Here is a 20,998-nt window from a genome sequence, read left to right as displayed (position 1 = left end):
TTTACCTGGCAACCAGGATTCTACATGAAAACAATACATACATCATAGAGGCACATAGCATTCTACAAAATAGAAATGGAAAATGAAACACTAAAACACAAAGTAGATACTACAGTTCTGTAGTTTTTTTCTCCTTGACTGCAGCTGCTGTTTAAAATAAAGAAATTAGCATAATACTCGGTATTCCCGGTTTCATATGAAAGACCACCCACTAAGCATGCTCTACAATACCATGTACACGGTTGTAAGCGCTCTATAAATGTGAACATCTTAACACTATAATTCGCAATATAGGAAAAAACTGACCATTTAAAGTTAATTCCACAGCGCTGCATTAGACGGCACGCGCGCAGTGTGTCGCCGCGCAGCTGCGCGCGTGCTCTTGTTTACAGTCGCGCCTGACAGCTGTCCCTTTCAGCCCTGCCTGCGCGTTCTCTCTTTAAGAGATGACAGATGACATCATGGCAGCGGGGCATTGTGGGCAGGGAGGAGGCGGACACGCCATCTTCAGTGGGGAGGAAGGCTGGCCGAGGCAGGAGCGGCGCCGGCGGAGGAGGATGCCCATACCCACAACAAGCGCCTGAGCTCTGCATCGCACGAGGAATCCGCGGCGGGATGTGAGGGGGCAGCCGCCGGCGACACCCAGAGATCTACCCCACCACCCCCCGGACCGAGGAGCGAGGCGCACAGGAGCGGCACAGCCCCGGGAAGGAGGAGGGGCTCCGAGCGGCAGCACGGTGAGTCACACACCCTGGCGGGGGCGCGGTGGGGACCTCTCTTGTGACCATGGAGACATGTGTGCTGTCGCAGGGGGCTGTCACCTAGATGCTCTGGGACCCCCACGGGGAGCCGGACGGGCGTGTTGTTACAGCCATCGGTCGCCATGGGGACATGCTTGTGAATTAAAGAGCTTTTTCTCTCACGGGATCCTTTGAGTGCAGGGTTTGTTGTCATTGGGTTCTGCGTAAGAATATGGGAGTCTGCAGTCAATGGGGTGTTTGCGACGTTATGATAATATATTTTCGTAGGGCCCATTCATCATATGAATCTGTTGTATTTCGGCCTAGTAATCTGTCTGCGATGGAGCGGATGGTGTGAATTCACTAACCCATGAGCGCTGGTACCTGTATGTCCTTGGTGGTCTCAGTTATGAAGGATATAGATCACTTTGTGTGTGCGTATATAAATATGTTGATTGATTTGTGCCATGTTGTGTGAATCAGTGTGTGTGTGTGTGTACTCATAGGGTGCCCATAGGAGTATATGCATATTATTAAAGGTAGCGATGTGTGGCCAAATGGAACTGTATGATGCCCTTAGGCAGTAGTCTTTGTTGATAACAATCTGAACAGGGTTACCACTAATATGCGCATGTTGAGTTGTTTCGATTCAGTAAATTTAAATCAATTTGTGTAAGACACCGACAACACATAGGCAGGTTTAAAAGACAGTTAGGAACGTAAAAGCGGGTGCTCAAGGAAAGGGAGACGTACGTCAAACTAACCATTGGCTGCTTGGTGGGCACACACGTGTATGCTCTAGTTACCGGAGAGGTCTGTGTATTTGTTCGTCCTTGCAGTGGGATCTCTGGGTGTGTTTTGTGATATGTGGGAGTGCGCATAGGGGAATAGGGAGTTGTGTGTCTGAAAGGAATTTGTGTACACATATGGTTCTATTTGTGTACTGGAGGGGTCCTGTGGATTCTCTCAGACCTATCTGTAGGTGACGTGGGATACAAATGATGGCCTGTATATAGCCTTGTAGGTCCGTTTTTGGCTAGCATGGCCCATATAACCACATGTTGGGATTTGTGTGCCGTGCGTTTGTTTGTCTCTATAATCATTTGTGAATTGTGTTTGTGCACTGTGACTGTACTGAAGTGGTAACCTGTGTATATGCAGAGTTAAGACAGTAAAAGTGATTTGTGCAGGCTGTGGCTAGGATAAAACTGAAAAGGCCCCTCTTCTGACTACCCCGTCATAGGCTGTGTCTCGAGACTTCTACAGCCCCTCCCTAAGAATAAACGCTTGTTCAAATTCATACTTAAGTTTGTCCTTTAATTGGTGGGTAATGTTCTGTCACGTCGTAGGTATGCTTATTTATTATTGCGTCATGTCTTTAGTTATGTGTTCGGATATCTTCCTTCATCTTACTGCTGGTGGTTTACTAGTTCGCAGTAAGCACGGTCTGCGTTTTCGCATTTAGTTAATCCAGATGCCTGATATGCTGCGTCGCCAAGAAGTAATTCAGTTATGTGCTGCGCGCTATACAGCCAACCTGGAAAATCTTTTTTTTGTGCATAGTTTAATAACACTGGGGGCTGTACAGTAAGGATTGTGCTTATACTCTGGATTTGTCTATCCATTGATGCGGAAGGTCATATCATGTTGACGATCCGCAGTGGGTATACACCTTTTCATATACAATATGCCCGAAGAATGAATGAATTAAACGTGTAGTGTGTAACCGTTTACTGTGTGTGATGTGTGCATTAACGCATAGTGTCCTGGCTGAGTATTATTAGCTCCGTGTACAGGACCGGATCGGCCCCGCGTGCACTCTTTTTGTGATGGTCCGAACACCCGGGGTGTGGCGTGCACAGCCTTTGATGTTAAAGCTACAGACCAGTGTCTATTTTAAGAAACAACCCCCCTTGCGCGTCAGTGCACACACACTGTGTTCTTCATACTATGACTGACCCCTGTAGCCCCAGAGTGCAGCTGCGGTTGTCCTGGCTGCTGCTGTGACGGGTTTGTGGTGCTCGAGTCCCCCGGGGGACTGGCAGCACAGAGTTTCCTGTCAGTCGCTGTGCAGAAGTGCGCCTCATTGTTTGCCCGAACCGCTTCTGGAAACGATTAGCGGGGCCCAGAGTCGGGCTTTTATGCTGCGTGTCGTGGGGGTTGGTGAATATTTCTCACAAATAAAGACCGCCCTCACCCCCCCCCTACTGGACACATGAAGGTTGCAAAAGGAAAAAAAAAAAGATTTCTGATGAATATAAGGTACAGAGGCTTTAAAAGGAACGCTTAATGATCCGCCTTCTCACCCAGCTTGCCGCACATATTCCCTCACATTCAGTGTGCCTCGTGGGACCATGCGGGGGAACATCCTGGGCAAGGATGAGGATTAATTAGGCTACAGATGCCTCATTTTGCCCTCGTCATGGCAGGCACGCCCTACTGTGGATGACATTACTCGGAAATCTTTTCTTCCGGTCAGCTCCCCTCCCCTGTGGTACTCCTTTTTAAAAAAAAAAAAAAAAAAAAAACTTGCTTCCTCTCCTGTTGCAAAACTGCACACAAAGGACCGAGAAGAACAGGCTTGAGAATTGGAAAAATAGCATTGCCAGAAACTGCGTGCGTTGCCTTTATGTTGACTGAATACTGCTCCGTTACAGCAACAATTAATTGAACAGAGGTCAAAGACATTTCACTTAACTGGAAACAGCATTTTTATATTTAGGGCCTGATTACGACCTTGGAAAGGGGATTACTCCGTCACAAACGTGACGAATATTCCGCCTGCCGTATCTCAAATTCCATTAAATGATGCCATAGAACTTGTTATGCGGCGTCCGGGATGTAACGGAGTAATCAGGCCCTTTGTATATTGGGACGGGCCTAAACCAAATCGCCACCCCTTTAATATTGTCACATAAATGGTGTCTGTTATTTGTTGGCACAATGGAAGAGGTACTGAAAGAAATTATTTTCCGGCTCGACAGTAAAATGAGATTATTACCTATTTGCTACCGAGTCCGTTTGGTAGAACAGTTTACATTTTGGTGACTTGACAACTGAGCCAATTTAAGAGTGTGAAGCCTTTTTTATTTAAAAAAAAAATGACATTTTTATTTCTCTATATATTTTTACTTTAATGGACAAATGGAGCACCCCTCAGTTTGCCTGAACACATCAGTTTTGAGTATTCTCGGGTTTGGCCAGATATGTTTTTAGACGTAGATTTGTCACTGGTTGTTTATGTGGCTGAAAGGAGAAGTGTCACCAGCTGCGACTAGAGGTCACCTGACTGTATTTTAAAACCAACTATTCGGTAAAGTTGACATGATTGAAATCTGTTTTTGCGCAACATAAAAGAAATGTGTTCTGGTAAAAGGAACTTCTTTTTGAGAAACATGCCAAAAAAATGACGTGCACTTCACTCTGCTCAGTATGTTCACATTGTTGTACCAGGCCGAATCCATATTTCTATTCACCAGAGAAGTCATGCTTTTATTAAACCTCTGTTGTGACTCAGACTTTTCATACTTCTCATGTATCTGATTATGACCGAATTGTAAAAAGACAAGGGACGTTAATATTCAGACTAGAAAGTATTAAAAATAATCGGGAAGATGAAAACCGGTAAAACAGTCGTACAATCGCGTCTAAGGAGATAAAAACAGATTTTGAAATATCCTTTATGTTCACATGTAGCGGTAGTTTGAGTCTATTTTTGTGTTTTATAATTTATAAAAATTCTCCCAATTGGAGCCCCCCTGTTTTGGGCAAATCTCACAATATTCCAAGAACTGATTGGTGGTTTTTGGCCAGAGGAAATGTGGTACTTTTACAATGTAAAGAGATGGATGAACTTTGTTTTTGGAAAGTTTTGTGAACATTCCTCAAATGGTGCCAAAGGCGGTAGCGAAACAAAAAACGCTTTATGGAAACTGACCTTACTGTAACTACACAGTGGCAACCACTACTTGTAATGCATTTGTGTGGTATTCGTATGGTACAAATCTAGCCAAAGGCAGTGGAGCACTTTACACGTTTACAGGCAAGGATAGTCAAGTATTTGAGAGGTAGCTGGTTTGTGGACTGTAACTGGACTGTAACTGCATCTTGGCTTAGGGTGCGTCTCCAACTTCTTGCAAGTTTTGTGAAAAAAATGTTTCCCCAAAGTTTGTTGGGAATCAAGAGGTACAATTGATTAAGTGGAATTTGGGGGGGGGAGAGGGGGGGGGGCGGCGTAAATAAATTGATGTGCAGGGCAAAATATTTTGCGAGAAGTTTCCTAAAAAGTCAGTTTAGATAACACCTGAAAGATGAAGACAGGGAATCAGACTGAATAGTGTAACCAGTACAGTGCAAGTTTTTTTTTTTATCTATTGCCATTTTTCGGCACCCTCCACGGCACACAGCAAGATGTTACTGCTGAACACATGAAAGGGCATTGGCAGACTGGCAACGCATCAGTTTATCCTGCATAAATTGAGGAAACTGACTCTAATGTAACCGGTATGCCAGGCAAAGAAAGTTAGATTGGCAATGGAGTGTGCACAAATGTGCCAAATACAAGGCTTGCCAGTGATCCAGACACAATAAGATCAAAAGCAACAGAGCATTTAGTTGAAAGATTAGGAGTGAATAAATATTTTTTTAATTTTTAAGTTGGAACACTAGGAGTACACACATTTAATTTAGGATTCAAGGTTGGCCATCAGAATTAAAATGCATGTTTTGTTATACATTGTTATTGTGGAGTTTTTGCCAGTTCCTTGGTATCTCAGTGCCTTAGGTTTTTGGATAAACTTCTGCATTAGATTGTGCTTTTACTCAACAGAGGGTCGGTCTCTCTTTGAGCTCCCAAACAAAATTTTCCCAGGGCCTATGTAGATGTGGATGAAGTCGATTGAAATGTGATGGTTTTCCCTAGAAGGTGATCTTTTTGCATTGCAGCCCATTCCTAACAGGATACTATAATGGGGGTTCCTCCTTTTATACGACTGCCATCCAATCCATCTCAAACACTTGCATCATCTGTATACAACAGTCTTGGTAGGGGCAGGAGATTATCAGGGATTTGTTCACCGCATAAATAGTGTATCAATGAGGTGCATGAAAACACATTTTATTGATCTCTAATCTTAGGGTCTTCAATCTCTCCAAACAGCCAGTCACTAGTGACCAGTGACAGTGAGGCCCGATAATAAAAATGAATATTGGCTACGTCAAGACCACCATCGTAAGTGGATTGTATGCATTTTCCCACACAATTTATGGCAGTTTCCCTTCTCATGTAAAGTTATGTGACATAGTCATAATAGTATCAAAGAATTAGTCAGAGATTATAGGTGAATAATTATAAATCATGTACAGAAGTCTTGAGAAGGCCACCCTATTAAACAGCACGATGCACTCCAAAGTGTTTACGGGCAAAGCAGCCCAGACATTAAGGTCCCTTTGCAAACCAACAATAAGGTAGGGCCAGACCAAATTCCCAGCATAATACTGGATCCATTGCAATGTGGGTCCCAAAATTATTGAAGCTCTGGTAAAATATCTTCAGTCGGGAGATCCACTCCCTCACAGGCTCTGCATTCTGTACTGGAAAGACAGCAGGTTTGCCTTAGTAGACCCAAGGCGTCCCTGTCTGGAACCAATATCTGCATTAATCTTGCTCTGGTCTGTCAAATGTAGCAAACAAAAGAGCAACATATCTACATGCAGTGTCTCCTGGTCCTCCGAGTTATCATCCTTTGGGAAATCCTGTGCAAGACCTTCCCCCTGATCCAGGCAGCCAGTGGCTTAATTGCAGGGAGTAGTGGGAGCAAGGTGTAACCCTGTCTACTGCCCAATTTGATCAAAAAGGGCACAAGAACATCCCTATTTACCCATATCCAAGCCCATGGATCTTGGTACAGGGTTGTCACGGATGGCAGGAACAATAGGCCGAAGTTAATCTTTTGAAGGATGTGCCACAAGAAGTCTCATCTCTGAGTCAACAACCGTCTGAAAGTCCACTAACATTAGTGGGACAGGATCCTGTGGACCTTTTGATTATAACCAGAGCAATGAGTATGCAACAAGAAACAATGGCCTAGGAGCTTGACTTTCCACCTATGATCAAGGCTTTTGTCTTGTTTGTGTTAAACTGCAACCAAATCAGGCCTGAGAACTCATAATTTTCCATCACTATGAGTAGAAACCTTAACCACCAGGTCACCATTTGATATAAGAAGCCCAGTGTTATAGATGTATAAAGCGAATTGGACTCTATGGCAATGGATGAGTGAAGCAACAAGTTGAACATAACACTTGAAAGAACGAATGAGCCAGAATAAATATGTAAATGTGTACCCTCATACTTTCTCAAGCAATGCTAAACTCAAACTCATTCAGTTTCATATCTTACATAGGTCCTACTTATTCCCTGCAAAAATAAATACTAACTTTCACAACCCTACTTCTTGTGCATGCTGTACTGTATTCTCAGCTGATTTCCACCAAATGCTCTGGAACTGCATGTCCTTGACAGCCATCTGGTCGGTAAACATGTTAATTCCCATAGAACGTTTTGGAAAGTTTTAAAGAAAAAAATGCCTGAGCGGAATTACACCAACTTGGTCAGAAAGTTAGACCTTTACTCGGAAAGCGTGCTTTTTGTGATTGGGTGTAAGTCCATTAAACCGTTTTTGATAAATTCCCATTTTAAGAGGTGCTCTGAAGGACTTCCAAGGGGGATACAAATATAGGTGTATTTAGACAGTTAGGCCTGCAGTACTGTAAATGTAAAACAAATAAGGGTTTCTGATTGGGCAAGAGAGCCTTTTCTTCTCTTGGCTTTTTTGGTCCTGCGGTACCCCTCCCATGCCACTGGAATCTCTCATAGGCTGGCCACCTCTGGATGAAAAATGTGGCGGCCAGCATTTCAGAGCACATGATCTCAGTCCCTGTGCTCTGAAGAAGTTTTATATAAAAAAGGATATAAGGGTACATGTATGTCTTAAAGCCCTGCACAGCTCCTTCCCCCCCAATTGCATGGCCAAAAGCTGTGCTCAGTAGAGGAGTTGGGTGAATGTGAGAAAATAATTGCATTGAAAAAATAAAGGCAAAAGTGACATATCTGGGTATTGTAATAAGATTAAACTTAACATTTAAAAACTTTAGAAATTCACACAAAAAAAACACAGTTTAAAGTGACATTCTAAGGCGGTATGATATTATTTTGGTTTACATTTAAAAAAGACTTAGAAATTCAGTGAAAAACTCTAAAGTTTAAAGTGACCTCATAGATAGGTTTTACTTGATTTCAACACCTAACATAAAAAAAAAAAAGAAATTCACCAGTTCTACCTTACTGAGCTAATTATAACTTGCGCCATGCCACGCCTGTTAACTCGCATATTACATCGCTCATGAAATGTTAAATTACATCAACAACATCACTGATCACATCATTGATATCATAAAATCCTTGTGAAGCAGTTCTGTTGGGTTTGTGGCTTTGAAGTAATCAACACATACATAGGTGTGGGTAATTTTCTATTCACCTTAGTGTGATTACCCACTTAAGGACTTCACATGACTAGCAATTCTAAGTCGATCCATCTTCCTGAGATGGGCTCAGCGGCATGCAACCTTAGAGCCATGCTTACAACACCAGTGAAAGTTAAAATGTCTGTAAGTGGGGCACTCCTACTTTTGATATTATTCAACGATCTGCAATGCCTTTTCTGGAAATAAACATCCATACTTTATAACCGTCCTCACTACATAGAATTTGTCTATAGTACTGTATTACTAGTTAGTATGATCACATATCCGAGCTATCCACTGGTGGATAATCTGTTGTCAACAGAAGGTTTCGCCTTTCTCGCAGATTGTTTGGAATGAGTTTTGGCTTTAAGCTTCAACATAGTTTCAAGGATATGCCTGCAACCCCCCCCCCCCTCCCTCCCCAATTAGATGCGCTCAGCCTTTATTTTCTTCAGCAGGGATTAATACTTGATCCTAAGATTTGTAAATGGTGGACCACAACTTTCAACATGCAGAATCATGCTTACCTCCATGGCTTGGGCTACTTCTGTGATATTGACCCACATGTGTATACTTAGTAAATATGTGCTGTATACGTCTAGGATGTTATCACGAATGTTATCAGTTATGCAATGAAAGATGTCATCTATATAATTTAACGTCATGAATAATAATTATGAGGTCATTTGCAGGGCAAGGTGGGGTGCAAGTTACAGCTCAGTAAACTATAACTGGCAAATTACATTTTTTTAAAAAAAAATTTTTTACCTTACTTCAACACTTAATCATGACATCTCTTTAATCTCATATATAGTGTCTGTGTGTGTGTGTATGTGTGTATGTATATATATATATATATATATATATATAATAATGTTGCAACTTTATCAATTAGCAACCACTACGATATCTAAATGTAGGTTTTTGGAATGTGACTATATCTAAACAACACAAGGCATTATACTGGTTGAAATAACCTACTGCCGAAAGCCATCGGACACCATTTACCAGTAGAGTTGAGAATACAACTAGAATCAATTGGAATTTTCAGTATAGCAGTTCGTTGGATGTCTAAGAACACTTGACAGCGTGTGGTTCCAAAGATAACCGTTTGGGTGGGTGTTTGTTTTAGGGCATATTCATAAAACTCTTGCATGAACTAAGCGTGTATTGTTCACTGACTACAAATGCAGAGGTGAATACTCTCAAACATAGTAAATTAGCTAGTAGGTTATATATGTAGGTAGTGTCAGTTGCCCCATGTCATGACCCAACTCTGGGTTTTAACGTAATTTGTATTCTGGGGCTTGGTTTAGGCATATATTGCGAAAACTCAAAGTAGTCCCTCGCGTAGTGCTGTTGGCGGGAAAAGAAGAGCTGGCTTAATGGCGCCCTCGCACTTGAGACCGGTCGACAGCTGTGCAGACATCGAGGATTTGTGTATAGGCCGCGGGTTGGGCGAGGTTTTGGGTCCAGACAGGGATGACTGTATTTTAGCAAAGGAAATATGCCTTCTAAGGCGCCTAACCTGACCATGCGAATTGCTTTGCTCTGTTCGTTTTTCGGTAATATACTGGGTGAGCCTGAAAAGCCTGCTTTTTTTTTTGTTTCTTTGGGAGTAGCAAACTGGTTTTTATGTTACACCGTTTTGGATTACATGTGATGAGACATTACCGGGTGGGTGCTCCCTGAGGCGCGTAGCAAGTTGGAATCAGAACAGAACAGGCCGCGTCTAATACAAAAAAAACATAAAGACAACATTACCGACGCATATGCTTTCGCGGCTCCGAATTTAGGCACGCCTCCTCCACAGCAGGCTGCAGCCCTGCTAGGAATGTGCTGTGAGTCACAGTGCATTAGTTTCCAGCAGCTCGTGCCTAATGTTCGAGTTTATGCGAAGAACCCGAGCCAGGGCAACAATACACAGAAAGGAAGTAGAAATTGTTAGTGAACTTTCTGTTCCACTGTGGAGTTCAAAGCAAGTATGACAGTACAAACCATTGAACTTGTTCCGCCATTTATTCGTACACTTATTACTCTATTTACGTTTTTTTGGTTGTTTGGCATCCTATGCTTTCCATAAATTGCGATAGAGTTTTTACCTAGTGCGAAGTTTACCGTTTCCACCGATGCCTAGGAGCTTTTGGAATTTTGATGCCTTGTCATGGTATGGGACAGTCCTAATTTGCTTCATTTCTTGATGCAAACACCTATTCCTTGGTTCCTCTGGATTTTACATATTGTAATTCCCCACAGATTTTGAATACATGGCAATTTTCCACCGAATTATCAGTCTCTGCCTCCGCGTCCAGGCGAGGATAACGTGCAGAAGCATTAGCCAAGAAAGTGGCTTGACCAGGACTCTGAAGTGGGGGTTGTGGAAGCAATAGTTAACACACTGCTGCCGCCGACTGAAGTACTGGTTTGTTAGGTCTAGTTTCAGACAGCTTTTAGCTGTTTTGTTGCCGGAGACCTTTTGTTCACACTATATATCAATACGTAGAGTGGGCTGTGGCTCAGCACGTTGCTTATCTCATACATTGACTTTATTGCCGACCTCATTTGATTGCTTTTTATTTGATAGATTTCTTTCCCCTGCTTGTGTATTACCCTCCCATGCAGCAGACCTTTACTATATTTTTGGTTCGGTGGCTGCCAATAAGGAATTACTTTTTACTTTGTAGCACTCCTATGTGCACTTGTGTTTTCTTTCCCTCCCCTCAAGTGCTACGTTCCTCACATAAATAGCACTCTTCCAGCATTCTCCATGTTGCCCTCTTCAACTCACCTGTTGCTTTCCCAGTCCTCGCCATGTCCTGCTCAGCTTCTTCTTCCTCTTTTGCTGCCTCCACTCAGCAGTATTACTTTGCTCACACCCATTTCAGTTGTGCCTTCACTCCCCACCATCGCGTTTTCTTTTTTCAATGTGGCAAGCAAGTTTGGGCTCTCAGGGGGTACAATCATGAAGGAGGGGACTGACGAGGTGAGTGAGGGAGCTCAACTAGGCTAAGAATGAGATGTGACGCGAGGCGTACTTGGTACCAAGATGCTTACAGTCAGATGCAGAGAGGGAGAAAGAGGACTTGCAGATTTCAGGTTGCTTACTTTCAAAACATGCAGGAAAATGAAAAATAGAACAATAAAATGTGCATTTTGCTCTACATCATTTTATTATTATTTTTTATATTAAATTGTTAAATATTGAGGGGGAAGTGCGTAGACTATTGTGGCAGGAGCTGCTCTTAAGGTTGCGCTATCCAAATTGCAGAGAGGGGTATATGAAGGGGGTCTGGCAATTCCAAACATTCGGAAGTACTATTGGGCATCGCAGCTCCTCATAGTAAACAAGTGGGTCTTCACCGAGCAAACGAGCCCGGCCCACTGAGTTGACAGGGAGGCAATGGGTGAAAGGGATATGAGAGCCTACTTTATGGAGCAAGAAAAGAAGGAGTTGCTGTTTCTCACCCAGACAATGGTCAGGGTTTGGAAGGAAGCCACTAAATTAGTAGATTAGAAAGGCATATTAATAGGGATGACGCCACTATGGCACAGTGACTTGCTTCCAGAAGTGAAGGGCCTTACGGGATTTTTTAAGGCTGGGCTACAATCGGCATAGAACATCTGAGTAATGTTTGGAGCAGTCAGACATACATTAGTTTTGAGGACCTCAGCCAAGAGTATGCCATGGTAGAATCCGAACTCTTTCCATATCCGAGGCTGGAACATGTTCTCGAACAGCATATTATGAAGGGAAAGCAGTTACCTGAGTCCTTCCCCTTGGAGGACTAAGTACTCAACGATACTCACTAAAGGCGTATCAATCCTTTATCAAAAACGATTTTTGAATTCACCAGTCATCCTGGGGGCTTGTGGTTAGTATGGGAAAAGGACCTGGGCCACCTAGAAGATGGAGACTGGAAGGAAACTCTACAAAGCCCAAGAATAATAACAATACAAGCTTGATTTACTACTAGGTCATATTATTCACAGCCACTCCTCTACAAGCTGGAAGGGGGTAGTAATGCCACTTTGCTGTAGGAGCTGTCCGGGAGAGAGGGAACGTTCTTCCATATTATATGGGAATACCCGTTTGTACAGACCTTCTGGCGTGGGGTTGCGGCTGTGATGTCCTGAGTTGCATCCCTTGAGGTCTCTCCGGAGCCCCAATGGGGATCACTGATGTCACACCGAGGCCCAAATATTCAGCGGTTTGGCTACAGCTGGTGGCGGGGATAGCAAAACGCAATGTAGTACGACAGTGGGGGTGCTTCACATTTTCCGGTGGTAGAAGGCTAGGAGTTCAATTTAGACTAGTGCCAGAGGGCGAAACAGGTGATTTACAAAAGTAGGGGATGCCCCAGGAAATGGGAGAAGGTTTGGGAGAACTGGAGGAATACTGAGGGGACGATTTAAATATAGGAACACCGGGGTGGGCGGAGAGGGATTGGATGGACTAATGCAAACTGTTGGGCCGTAAAAGCGCCATCATGACTGCAAAGTTGCTTACCAGCTTTATAAGGCTTAGGGCTGCAACTTAATTGGTATATGCTATTTGTACGACTCCGATGTGAGTTGTAAGAAGACTACAAGTTTAAATAAAGTTTAAAAAAAAAAGTCAAATATTAACTTTAGCATTCACTTTCTTTCCTCAGATTTCTGAGGTTTTTATCACATATTTTTTTTTTTTGGTGAAGGAAACACATAAATATTAATACAGATTTTCATGTATTTTCTGAAGATTTTAGAATGCTTCAGATTGTGGTTGGCCCAAAATGGAGGGTGTTGCTGTGAGAGTTTAGTTCTGGAGCCCCTGTGCCTCAGTGTATGCCTTTGTACCTCTGCACGATCCCAAGAGTTTTTGTCAATACATATTGTGTTCTAGGTGGCTATGTATTTTCAGGCTTTCACCATTTGCTTCTCATTACTGTCTTCTGCTGTGGATTATCATCTAGAAAGTCTCTGTGGGGTTGTGGACCTGTGACTTGATGCAAACCCATGCTAGTATTCAGGTTGTATTTACTTTATTTATTTGCATGTCTGTACACTTTCTTCTTTGGCACTGTAAAGTCCAACTTTGTTGTCGGATCTTTTGGAGCTTTCAATTGCAGTTCTCCATGTATCCTCACTAAGAGTATGGGAATGCTGTTGTGTGTTGTGGCCTGGCCTGCCTTTTTGCTATCCTATTGTTAGCGAGGCAGGCTCTTTCTGCTGCTGTTACTTTAGGGATACATTTATCTCTAGCGCTTGGAACTTGAGAGACACTTAGGAAAGAGAGAGTAAGGGGAATGAGAGCTCATATTTGTGGGTAACAGTGGTGAGTACTAGGGTTTGAGAGGGAGATTCTTGTCTTTTTAAGGGACATTCTTGGCAGCTCCATTGAGGCCACATTTAACTGTGCTAACTGAAGGTTGCTGACAGGCTGGGGAGTAGCGCAGGATGCAGGGCATAGTTATGTGTATTTCACTCCTGAATTTCTGGGAAACCAAACGTTTGTATCACCAAACTGACAATTTACAAGGACCTTCATTAAGAAAAATCATACTCAACCACATGCACCTAAATTTAAATACACAGACATATGTATGTGACATCAACCAGTGTGCAGTAATACAAAATTGGTTGCAATACAGGTTATTGCTACACCCCCTGGAGTGTTACCATTGATAGTAGCTTACTGTTGTATGTACAGATGAGCAAGACGTGAAGCTTTGTGTGAAGTTACATAGATGTAAGCTCTTGTAATGGACTTCCAGGCCTATCCAGTAGGCTTATTTATCTGCCTTCTAGAAGATCAAAAAAATATTTTGACTCCAACTGGATTTAGCTTCTACCTTGTGTCTGACATCAGCTTTTCTGAATGGAACTACTGGTTTTGCTTTCATCTCCTCTGCAGCATAATCCATGCATTTACAACTCTTGCTGTAACATACCATTATGCACCCTCATCAAGTTTTATTCATGACCGCTCTAGAAAGAGCACCTTCGCTGCTGGATTACTCTCCTATCTCAGTTGCACTTGTACCCATATTTCTGCGCTAACCTATCCTTCCCCTTTTTGTTCAAACTATTAAGGGGTAAGTCATTGCATCACTCTTTGTCCTATTCCTAATGCAGCCTTTTATAGTCCATACTTTTTCTTTGCACGCTTTATGTCATCAGGATACTTTAGAGAGTGTGATGGCTATCTCAAGGGGCAGTGGGTAGTAGAGCTCTACAGACAGCGTTAGGAAAATACGTTTAAAACACTGCATCCTCAACTCTAGTTTGGTGGTACAGGCCCCGGATTTCATACAATTGCATCAGCCACAAAAAGGCCGCTTCTGTGATCTTTGCCGGCAGGCTGTCGTTATCCGTTTATCGTATGGCCTCCAGAACCATACAGAGTATTTTAGAAGATGACTCGCCAATACAGCAAACAAAAAATCCTTCTTTTCATGTGAAAACACTCTGGAACCTCAGTATGTTCCTAGCTCTCCCTGTTGCCTTGACACACGCTTTGGAAACTTTGAAGTCTCTCATTAGCATAATTAGATGATCTCTCTCTTCTGCGATCTCTCCAGTTCACCTCTTCCCCCACCTCCATCTTTGTTATAGTCAAGGTAGGCTTCTATATTTAAAATGCATTAATTTGCACTTGACTGCATTAAATGTTAGTTGCCTCCCTTCTTGTGTGGCACAATTTTTTCTTAGCACATACCTGCTGTTCTGCCATCGGGTAATTATGCTTAGCATGTTTGCAAACATAAGGCGAGGTAAAGCAGTTGGTTTGTGGTGGCACTGCAAGTGGAAGCAATGAGCACCATAGTGCACTCAAGAGTGGCAAATACAACCCCCTTTCTGGTGGTTAGTACGAAAGCAAAAAATACATTGGAAAAAAAATAAGCAAGAAACGAGCAGGACTTGAGGGAGGGCGGAAGCAACTTCGAAATAGTGGTGCTTAGGAGAGGAGCAGGAGGAGCAAAAGAGAAGTGGGAGGGTGGTTTCAGTGGGGAAGCAGCACATTAGGGAGAGAACAGGAAAACTAATACATTCACACTGAGTGCTGAAATAATTTAAAAAGTAGTTCCCTAAATATAAGGAGTGGAAGGATACAAGCCAGCCAATCAGAAGGATGATAAAGAAGCTGTGATCCAGGAGAGTAACAAACGCAAGAAGAGGAAGGAAAGCCATCACATAAGAAGCAAGCAAAAGGGATTGGTAAGCAGTACATCAGTGGTAAGCAATGAACTGTCAAAACCCCACTGCCAGTATTGGTATTGCCCACAACAGGTCTTCGATAAGATCTAAACATAGGGATGCTCCTTGAACATTTCCAGGGCTTCTATGAGCTCTATCCAGCCCTGCATCTCTTCAACACATAACTCTGCTGAAGAGGTTTACTTGGTAAAATATCTTCTGCGAATTTCATGAACATAAAGTTTTATTTTTTATTTTTTATTTTATTCAAAGGTTTTCTTTAACACTTAAACCTGCCAAAACACTGTGATACTTCTTCCTTCCCACAATGTCAGTGATGTGGCCTGCAATTCTGTTTAAGTAATATTCTTAAATGTTAATGGTTAGTAGAGCTTAGCTGAGAAAAACAGAACTATTAAAATTTCCTAAAAGGGCAGCATACTGCCACCCTCTCCCTTAATATTTATAAATAGGATTCTCCGATGAGTACCAAAAAGCATGACATTTACATAGGGCGAGTTTCAGTACTTAGTGATGAGCAGTAGATGGATTGAAAACATTGAGACAAAAGGATTTTACCGTGGCCTTTGCCCCACTTTAACAGTAGTAGACTGAGAGTACTGATACTACAAGAACCAGAATGCTTGGTTAGGCTAGCAGCTGTGCCAAATAAAAGACAAGTGCTAATGCGAATGTGCTTGCCAGACTTAGTAGTACTAAACTCCCTTTGCTCCAAAATGTTACAATAAATGTGCCAACATTCGCACTAGAGTGGTTTCCTCCTCTAAACTTACTAAGTAAAGGGTACAGTAGTGCATGGATGTGGCACTATTAATTCTTTAGTCTTCTGCTGACAGCAAATGCATGCTGCCAACTCCCAGTCCCTCTGAGCAGCACATCGATTAACATCTTGCAAGCATTAACAAAAACATTTTTATTGAACAGTCTTGGTCATATGCACTTGCCTTTTCAGTTTATAAAAGTACATAGAATTGCTACTAAATGCCTTCAGCAGCAGCATAGCTCTTAGATTTGTCTACAGAATTGACCATGCTCCCTTTCTATCTTCCCTCCTCACCATGTCCAAAACGTAATATGAGAATGAATTGTCTTGAACCGATAAAATCTAGTAGTGTGCTAGCAGAGCTCTAAGGATATGCACTGCAGCATTAGGTTTAACGCCACCCACAAAGCAGGCCACAAGTGAATAATGCTTTGGCTTTTCTGAGGTTGCTGGTTTTATTCTCAGAGCAAGTAGCGAAGCTTATGTAGGGCACCCTAGGGCATCTGCCCCGTGTGCATTCATATAAGGCAGCATAGAGGTGGTCATTTATTTAGTCAATAGCCCACCCTTGGGATTTGCTCAAGAGAAAGTGGATGTGAATATTCCAGAAGGCTATTAGGAGGGATTACATAGGAAAGCTCCAAAGACTGAAAAGGTGTGGGCTTGAGTCCTGGGTATAAGGACGCAAGCATCAGAGAGAGGAGCACATCGCAGTTTTAATAATGTATTGAACCTTCCTAAATATCCTGTCCAATTAATCAAATTTATTATTATTATAAAAGACAGTCATTTGTCACTATTTAAGAATAGACGTAAACCGTCTTTTACCTACTTTACTAAAAAATATGACTTTAAATATATTATTATAGCCATATATAGCATTATATACTATAGCCCTATAGAAGCAACACACCATTTAATTTCGCATCAGGAAACATGCTAATATGGGTTATTGTAACTTAGTAATTGGTTTATCAATTAATATGTGTGAACATAGCAGTCAAGGGTTTAGTATGACTAAAGATAACTTCTTAGTAGCTCTGTATAGTTTTGCCTCCCTTGCAGCACCCTAAGTTGTCACTAACATTTGATCCATGAACGATGCATGAAACCTGCAGACTTTGGGGCGAGCAGAAGTAATACCAATCTCAGTTATAGCTCCTTTTTAAAAAAAACATTAGTTTTTTTTGGTGGGGCAGAGCTGGATTCGGCTACATCTTTCTCCTCTACAGGTTTGTATTCTGGAACAACGCACTTCTTTTTTTCATTGTATTCTGCACCTCCTTTTTTCCAGGTCTGACCTATTGCAGTTTGCATTCATTCTTCGGGAAATCTAATCACGGAAGCCCAGAACTTTTTCACATGTTGGCAGTCCATCCAGTGTTGGTCCTCCTCAAGCATAAATTATGCCTAAGCCTGAGGTCGTAGGTGGGAGGTGCAAGATCACCCTATATAAATCCTATCTGCCGGTTCTCTGTCCAGGTATGGGGGAAAGCATTTTTTATTCCCGCAGAGAAGAAGGATAGTCTCATTTTTATGGTAGGAGGTGTGCTGTGTGTGCACTTTTGAGCTATGGGTGTCAGAACGCCTCACCCAATTACATTCTGGAAAGCAATTAGAAAGTATGTGGAAAAAAAAACATGATCCTTGCTTCTTTATGGACTGAGCGACAAGGGTGGGAGAGGAAAAAACAGAATAAACAAAATGTTCTTTGCAACGTTCCTAAACCTCAAAAATACAACTGGATTAATCAGAAAACATTCTTTCTGCTGCAGGCAGTTAAACTAAAATCCTGAACTTGTATTTGAAAATCCAAATATTTTCTTGTGCCATTCAGTATGGAGGGCAAATTCTTTTGCTGTTGTCTGTGTGTCAGATGATTCCATCATCTCTTTATATACTCTTACATATGGCATGATTCGGTCTCTTCTGGGACATAATTGACTTTAATCAAGTTTTCAATCAGTTATTCCCAATGAAGTTTTCTCTTCGCCTCAAAATAGATACTGGAATAACTAAGATGACCTGTTGGGAGTTATTAACCTGTGTTAAAATAGCTCTCTCAGTTGGATGCATTTGTGTCAAAGTATGACTGCAAGTTCTGGCCTTGAAGAGTACTTAAACATACTTGATAATACAGTTAACTGAGGTAATGGTAGCAAATGGTCAAGTTTCTTGATAATGGGCAGTGGTGTCTTTTGTGTCTCTGTGCCCATTTTTGAGGTTTCAGCCCATACCATCATTCTCTACAATAAGCCCCCAGTCTCTTGAAAGACAAAGCTGTAATCATGATGTTTGTTGTATACTTTACATAGCATATGTTTTCAGGGCTTGGCTCAATCACAGACTCTTTGATGCGAGCCAGACCCTTGGCTCGGCTTTTCCCTGTTAGTTTCTTGGTTCACCCACATCCAAATTAACCATCTGAGGTTTACTCTCAGAACAATGGATTGCCCACAGATCAGAGAGGGCCAAATTATGTGACAGTATTGACTAAATTATGCTGCAGTAAAAAGCAAATTGTACTGAATAATGTGACAGTTTTTGTGAGGGTATTACTTCATTATATTACAATTTTTACAATCCTAATACTGTATGGGCAAAAGTCTCACCTCATTAGTACGGGTTTAACACCCAAATTTTGCATATATATATATTGTATGTGGTGATCAGGCATGCTCCTACCATGTGGTTTTGCTGCTCTTATGCATGAATTTGAGGTGAAAATGGATGAGAGATAGGTTGCTCTGGACTGATTCTAATGTATGGATGTGAGTGCCTTGTGGCCTATGTTTGGACTATTTGGTATGAGATGAAGGTTATCAACCTTCAGAGGCGCAAACCCAGTGTTTCATGCAGTTAAAAGGCCCAAATCCTCCTCAAAGCATCTTGTGTAGAAGGAAAATGCAACATGCATTTTACAGTGCAATAGGGCCTGTAGCACTCATAATACTCTTTGCTAAACGCAGCAATTACCATGAAGTAGAAAAGTGGATGAACATGGAGGACTGGGACATTAAATAAAATCAGTTATAGAATCTGATGACAGATTATAACTTTTTTATTAAAGATTCTGATTAAATAGTGTCTTATGTTATGAATGGTTTCAAGGTTCTAAGAAAATAAAAATACATTAACTTTTATACTCTGTCAAATATTTATGTTACAGCTCCTTGGGACTAAGACAAGAATAGGAAAGTGCTATATAAATACCAATATAATAATACAGTGTAACTGTCTTGCTAATTTGTATTTTAAAGGAAACTTGACAGCCTCTTCTTTGTAGAAGATTAGTGTGTGACAAGGTACTTCTGCAGTATAGTTGTCAATGGGGAGAGATACGCTAATGGAGCCATTTATCCCTGTTTATCTGCCCCACCAAGTCTTTAAATGACACCTTGCAAGTTGGCTGAAGAGAGTGATACTCCAGGGGGCCAAGAAGCAATTTAAAAAAAAAAAAGCTTTCCTGAGCTTGGATTCGGAAATGTCAGCAGCCTGTTTTTTCTGTGCATTAAAAGCAATAGAACTGAAAACAAATGAAGTTCAAACAGGGAATCCATTGTGAACCCCTCCCCCGGCCCTAGCATCCCTCCACTTTCAAAATCTGGGGGGACATAAATCCCCCACAGTTCCTTCACCCATGTTTTCCTTTGACGTGCGTGGTCTTTATAGGCTTCTTTCTTTCTAGCTGTCTGTGGTATGCCTCATTAAGTAGTAATTTTATCTTGCTTTGGTGTTCTATGACCAGTCAAACGGTAAAGCTGCTGGTAATTGTCTCCTGCTTGCGGTTTCGCTTTGTACCATAGTGCATTGTTGACACTGCTTGATACGCTTTACAAATCCTACCTTAAGTGCTTGAAAAGCCTGCTCTGTTGTGCATTTCCCAAGACTTGTCCATAGACTCTTACTTATGTAAACTTGTTTGTGGAGTACCATTTTGGATATCTTTGTATTCACAATTATAAGTATACAGTAGTCCAACCAATATCGGGAGCATACTTTATTCTTGGTATAGATTTGACAATGACTGTGGAAATAAACTCACTGGCCTGTGGAAAAATAACGTTACATGACCTTTGATGCCTATAAAAAGACCAATAGAGCTGTGGTAAAGTATTTTGTATGCAGGGCTTTCTTCCTCAGGCACCAGTGTGTCAAATCTTCAGAGTATAATACTACGCCTGTCTAATTGCCAGGCAAAGACCATTTTATCTGTATACAGATGTGATAACCATCGGCAGATGCCCTTAGACAGCTCTTTTGGACACTAATAAAATAGATGCACAACTCCTTAGGTCTTGCCTACCAGACTGCACATGCTGTCTGGTTCTGAAAGACCTATCGTGAAGTTAAAATAGGCTTACAGTCTAACTGCTCATTTCTTGCTATTGGTTGGCTTTATTGTCATGTGCTTGTTTCTTTATTCAATGACTAAACTTCCAGTTTTTGTGTTTGTCCATCCCCTGGAGCATAATCTCTTTTGCCATCCCTTTGATTTGCTGACTTTTATCCTTCCACTTCCTGACTTTTAGGGAACAACTTTATTATTTTTGGTAAAGCACTGCGTGAGTTGATGTGTTTTCCAGCTGTCTCCTTCATGTGCTTCTACCCTCCCACCAAAAAGCTGCCCCCATCCCACCACTGATTGCTTCCTCATATGCTTCTCTTCTTCCAGCCCTCATGGTGCTCTCCCCTGTGTGTTCTTCTAGCTCTTTCATGTGCTTCTTCTCCTGCCAAACTCCTCTGCTCCTTAACCCTATTAGTGTGGGTGTCG

General features: G+C 41.9%; 1 protein-coding gene across 5 annotated transcripts in view; it reads left to right on the top strand.

Annotated features, from left to right (window-relative positions):
• Positions 1-351: 351 nt before the first annotated feature.
• KLC1 (kinesin light chain 1) overlaps positions 352-20,998 on the top strand; it is a 377,498-nt gene continuing 356,851 nt past the window's right edge. For 2 of the 5 annotated variants that reach the window (XM_069207274.1, XM_069207273.1), the window contains exon 1: positions 492-737. The gene's annotated coding sequence lies outside the window, so the exon portion shown is untranslated. Of the gene's footprint in view, positions 738-20,998 lie in introns of all 5 variants that reach the window. The other 3 variants (XR_011198745.1, XM_069207275.1, XM_069207276.1) reach the window with 3 other exon arrangements.

The sequence above is a fragment of the Pleurodeles waltl genome, chromosome 9 (assembly GCF_031143425.1).
Source record: "Pleurodeles waltl isolate 20211129_DDA chromosome 9, aPleWal1.hap1.20221129, whole genome shotgun sequence".
Taxonomy (NCBI): domain Eukaryota; kingdom Metazoa; phylum Chordata; class Amphibia; order Caudata; family Salamandridae; genus Pleurodeles; species Pleurodeles waltl.
The sequence above is the reverse complement of the archived record's forward strand: the minus strand, read 5'-3'. Positions and strand labels throughout refer to the sequence as shown.